This window comes from Salvia hispanica, chromosome 2 (assembly GCF_029641045.1).
Source record: "Salvia hispanica isolate PSC_SH4W2 chromosome 2, Shi_PSC_v1, whole genome shotgun sequence".
Classification (NCBI taxonomy): domain Eukaryota; kingdom Viridiplantae; phylum Streptophyta; class Magnoliopsida; order Lamiales; family Lamiaceae; genus Salvia; species Salvia hispanica.
The window spans coordinates 55,523,921-55,529,920 of NC_142693.1; the positions used below are offsets into that span (position 1 = coordinate 55,523,921).

General features: G+C 32.2%; 1 long non-coding RNA gene across 1 annotated transcript; it reads right to left on the reverse strand.

Moving 5' to 3' along the window:
- Positions 1 to 4,941: 4,941 nt before the first annotated feature.
- On the reverse strand, positions 4,942 to 5,586 carry LOC148932690 (uncharacterized). Its single transcript, XR_016135178.1, has 2 exons — positions 5,524 to 5,586; positions 4,942 to 5,246 (listed from the first exon to the last, which is right to left on the reverse strand). It is a non-coding gene; the product is annotated as an uncharacterized LOC148932690 (long non-coding RNA).
- Positions 5,587 to 6,000: the final 414 nt, after the last annotated feature.

A 6,000-nucleotide genomic window follows, 5' to 3' on the forward strand; every position in this document is an offset into this window, starting at 1 on the left:
TCTAGGGTTAGGGTTTTGCCTCTTATTTATAGAGTTCAAGAATATAATCCCACAATTAAATAAATAAAGATTTGGAGAGATATGGTGGGAGAGATTGGCGTTAATATTAGAGAGAAATAAGGGGGTTTCGAATTTTAGGCTATTTAATTAGCCTATGATTTAATTTAGATATTTCACGGAGTAGAATAAAATATCACGGAGCAGAATAAAAATAATAATCCGTTCCCAATTTAATAGGGAGTAGGCTTGTAGTTTAGCTCCTTCCAAAAGGGATTTAATTAAATTCCTAATTAAATTAGGATATGGTAAGATCTTCTAAGATATGATAAGATATGCTAGGATATTTGAATTTATTCATGGAAGAGAATAAATAAGGGATCAAATAATAAAATAATTCTTTCTCCCATAAATAGGAGATTTTTGAAAATTCCAATTAGATAAACATAGGGGTCGAAATTTTCATGGAGAAAATAAGGAATAATCGGTTTTTGGATTTAATTTGGATAATTATCCCAAACAATAATTAAATCCAAGAAAAATAGAATTCCTCTCCAATAAATAGAAGTGGTCGAAAATTCCAATTAAATAATGATGCTCCTATTTAATCTCACTCATCCCTTAGGAATGATTCACCCACAATATTATTTCGCCCCGCATCAAAATATTCACATAATTACGTCACAAAATCCACCATTTTTAATTCCACTCCATCTTCACAACACATTGACCTTTCAACGGCCACGTCATATTTTCCACAATATTGACTATTCAATAGTCACGTCATATAATCAACAAGTTTGACTATTCAACTCAAACTCAACTCCAAATTGCAATTAGGTCACAAAGAATCATGCAATAAATCACTCATCATTTAATTCACATACTCCATAGCATTAAAAGCATTTAATGCAAAAAATTTTATGTCTCGAAAATTAGGGTTCGAAAAAGTGGGATGTTACAGATTAATAATGACCTTCTGTGTTTTTGATTAATTATTGACCATCAGATCGCCTAATCTTATAGCACAATTTGGGTTGCATTTCTATATTAAGATGCATTTTTGTTTTGATAATTTTCCTACTTTTATATCCACATAAACTAAATTGATTCTTATGCTGATACACCATTAATTAGCTTATTTTTAATTTTAGTAATTATATTTCACTTTAAAACTTTTTATTATCTTGATAATGAATTTATCCCCATCACCGAACAAGTACACATTGAAGGTCGCCCCACCATCAAGGTAGCATCCCATGAGAAGAAGGATCTCGTCGGAGTGGACATCTTCACCTTCTTTGCAAAGTTTAGAGATGCTTTATCTTACTGAACGTGAATATGCAAAGGTTCTCCGTAAGGAGATCGATGAACTATTTAAACGCATGGTCAAGGTTCTGAAACCGGATGCTGTGAAGGATTTGTTCCTTGAACCCTCTCAATAAACTGTACACGATGTTTCGTGATATAAAGGAGAATGAATCTCCGCCCCAAGAAGGAGCTAGAGTGTTGACAGCGAATGAATCAATCCATGTCATAAATCTATATTGATTATGTTCTAGTTCATTTTGATTTAAATTTTGTTTCAAGGATTAGTTTCTTGTTTACTTTTTAGTTTTTTTTTTCTATTTTTCATTCATTTTAATAAGTTTTAATTGATTATGCTTTATTTTTGTTAATGGTTTACCATTGACAAAAATAAAGCAATTCCATTAAAACATAATCAATTGAAAATTAACAAAATGAACTAAAAATAGAAACAAAAACATAAAAAGTAAACCAGAAACTAATCCTATGAAACGAAACTTAAAATAAAATGAACAAGAACATAGTCAATCCAGATTGATAAAGTGGATAATAATGCTCACCGTTGGCACTCTAGCTCCTCCCTGGTGGAGATTCATTCTCCTTTAGATCATGAAACATCGTGTACAATTTGTTAGGAGGGTAGGATTCGAGGAACAAATATTTCATTGCATCAGTTTCAGAACCTTGACCAGCTTATCGATCTCCTTACGGGGAGCCTTTGCATCTTTGCGTTCAGTAAGATAAAGCATCTCCAAACTTTGTGTAGAAGGTAGAGACTTCCACTCCAACGAGAGTCTTCTTTGTTAGAGTTTGTATACTAGAAATCACATTTCAAGTGATTGAATACTGTAAAACTCTTATTTTATTTTCCAAGGAATAAAACAGATTATTTTTGTCATAATGTTGTTATGTTTTACATTTAATGGATGTTAATGCATGTTTAAATGTATAAGTTAACCTAACAAAGTCTAAGTCTTTGTTTTAGTAGACCGGTTGTGGGCGTCGTCCACTTTAAGGTAACACGGTCAGTTCTAAACAAAGAAAAAGATGAATTTCACAACCTAGATGGAATTTGACTATCCATCGAGAAAGGTTGCAATGCCAGTCCGCATATTTCCAAGCCTTACTGAAATAAGATGACATTGGCATGGTATAGCACTGAACGGATCTAACAGCAAGACTTGCCTTGGGCTATCTACTGAAAGGCGAGGTCTTGATAATATTTGTTTCTTAATCAATGTAGGTTAGCATTGAGCATACAGTATTGATTATGCACTACTTTGACTTATCAAATGGTGCGGGTTTTTCGTAACCCAATTATCCTGATATATTGGGTAGTGGTGATCAATATCTAGTGGTGCTAGGATTGCTATTATATTGAATCGTGCACGAGGAGAGTCTCGTTTGATAATGTCCTCAAGAGGAGCGCGAAACAAAGTTTTATTATTCGGAACCTAGCTAGTTGGAGTTTGATTACTCTATGAATAATAAATAAGTGTTTCATGCTAAGTTCACTCTTGGCATTAATAAGAAGTTAATTAATTACGTCAGTAGTAGACATTAATTAATTAAGGGACATTTTAATCTTAAGAAGGGGAAATGAAAGTTAAACGGAAACCCGGATTACTTGTAATTTCGGATTTGGATGGGGAGAGTTCAATATTACTTCTGTAGTGGCTGCTCGTAATATTCCAATTATAACTTATATTAAATTGTGGGTTCAACTTAATTAGTAAAAAGTAAATTGGATGAGCCCATATCCAAAACCTTCCATACATCCCTGTCTGGGCTCAAAAAGAACTTAATATAAATAGGAGAATAAAGGAGACAGAAATAACACAATTTTAATTATTGTAATTTTCGAAATTTTCAGCCCTAAGCTGAAGAGAATTTCGAATTCCTCTCCTATTCCAAAAAGGATTTCTTCTGTCTTCTTTATTTAAGTCCTAGTATTCTAGTAAGATCAGCCCACACTGATATTGGGATATAGTTCGGAACCAGAGAGAAGATTTGTGGTCTAGTACTCAAAGCATCACGTGGAGAAGAAGCTAGCCATCTTCAATTCTTTGGAGAATTAATTAGGTATTTATCTACTCCGTAGAAAAGCATGTTTTAGGTTTCAATATTCTTAAAGCATGATTAATTCAAGTTATGAGCATGATACATGTGATTATTACGCGAATAGGTTTTGTCTAAATAATCTGCTAAATAGATCTGATTATTATGTGATTGTTATTTATGCGACCGCTTCCGCTGCCAGCACCATCATTCTTCTCATGAGGTGCTACTCGATGGTGGGGTGACCCTCAATGTGTAAAGTTCGGTGATAAGGATGATATTTTAAAAAAGTTCAAAGAAGTTGGATGAATGTAAGTAGGTGAGAAAAACCATATGTGAATGACATTTATATATAGGAGATTAGTTGAAAGGATTGAATAGTATTTGGTCATGTGTATCATCTCCATGCAAATTTTCAAAATCCAAATTCAAACACGGATCATTGTTCTGCTCAGTTGAACTCATTGCTTTGTCTTCATCATCAGTTCCAAATATGTCGAATATATTATCGGTACTATAAATCATGAGCGTTGCTCAAGTTCTTGCTATCTCTAACTCAAAACCGCAAGTATAGTTTGATTCCATCTTCGATTTTGATGCACAATTTAGAAATACATGCAGGGCTGAGTACAAAGGTACTCATCACAGTAAAATCGAGAGTTTTCTCATAAAAGACATGAGCTTACTAAATTATTTGTAAGCTAAAGTTTGACTGATCAGTCTAAGTTATTTATATAATTTTGCCATATCTGAACACCAAGTGCCTGTTGAGGTGGTGCTCTCCTACGGTTTAGCGCAGTTGGTTCCGAGGGAGCAGGGGCTTAGCGCAGTTTGACTGATCAGTCTAAGTTATTTATATAGTGACTAATCATACTATATAATTTTGCCATATCTGAACACCAAGTTTTACTCAACCCTTTTTCATGCCCGCAGGGGCTTAGCGCAGTTGGTTACGGGGGAGCAGATATTGCTACAAGAGTTATTTTTTCATTTTAGACATTTTATAATAGTAGAGTTATTGCCATTTTCAATAAAAAGTAGGAGTAACACATTTTCTCACTCTTACTTTTTTTCTCTTTTACTTTATTTTCTCTATTTTTTCCTCTCTTCTACTCCCTCTATTTCCTCATAGTTGAGTCATTTTTCTATTTTGATGGTGAGTCATTTCTATACATAGTAGTATGATTTTTGATACTTGCATAATTGGGGATTACTGTTTATCATTACTCTTTTTTTAAATAAATACTCCCTCCGTCCCAGAGAAGTTGGCATACTTTGAAAATGGCACGGGATTTTAGGAGGTTTTGTTTTGTGTGTTAAATGGAGAGATAAAATATAATTTTTATATTCATGTGAGAGAGAACTTTTTCCAAAAAGGGAAATGTGACATCTTTTGTGGGACAAACTAAAAAGGAAAGTGTGCCAACTTCTCTGGGACGGAGGAAGAACAAAATTATTTATCATTACTGTTTTTAGACTTCTATTAGTTTACCATTACATGGTAATAAATCTTGATACCATGGCCAGCATTTTACTCCAAAAATAAAAGACTGAGACAGATTATTTAAGTTTGAAAAATATGAAAGTAAATAATTCGATATATGGAATTTGTTTGGTTGCAACTTCTTCCTATATCATACATTTGACAATAATGTCAGATAGTTTATTCAAGCTTATTAATGTGAGAAATAAGTTACTAATAACTTAACATTCCCAGAGGCAGTAACAAGAATAAAATTGTGGAAAACCATCTGCTTCGCATTGAGCATTAGCTGATGGTCCATGGCGTTTTTTGCATTCGATCCAACAATTCACATCAGCTTCACTCCCTTTGCATTGTAAATCCTTCACGTCTATGCCTTCCTTGCACGTGTTTCCATTCACTGCATATATTAGCATTTAATTTTATAAAATAATGAAACTCTATGAAGATACATTCTCTATTGAAGTTAGTTGAGACATTTTCTGTTGACTATGTGATTTAAGAAAATGATGTTTAAGATTAAAAAGAAGAGAGTAAAGTATGATAGAAAAAGAGAAAGCAAATTAAGTAGAACAGATGATAAAGTCGAAAAAAAGGACTCAACTATCTTAGGATGACTAGAAATTAACTCCATTATTTAGGATAATAGAAATATTACATTTAAAAGAATTATTTACCTGGTACAAGGAGAAGGGTGGAGCAGATGATAAAATAAACAACTATCAAGTATTTTGGGTTGGCCATTTTTGTTTTGAATTCTATTGATAGAAATTATGCGTATTTATAGGCATCCAAGAATTTGCAGCCTTAACAAATCAGAGACCTACTTTTAATATGTTATGCCATATCCAACTAAAAAAATTACTACAGTTAAAATTATACAAAACGTACTAATTCATGTAAAATTCATTAAACGGCATAAGGTAAAAGTATAATAGTAAAAAATAAATTAAAATTTTAATAATTATTTGAGTCTTATTATTTTTTTTTAAAATAATTCTTAATATTATAAATTATAAAAATGAATATGTGTGTATATATTTAATATTTCAATGCTCCGACTAATTGATTACTATTAAGTCAATATTATTATATATATTACATTTGTATATAATCCATTATAAAAAACATTTTATCAATCTAGAATAGGAGTG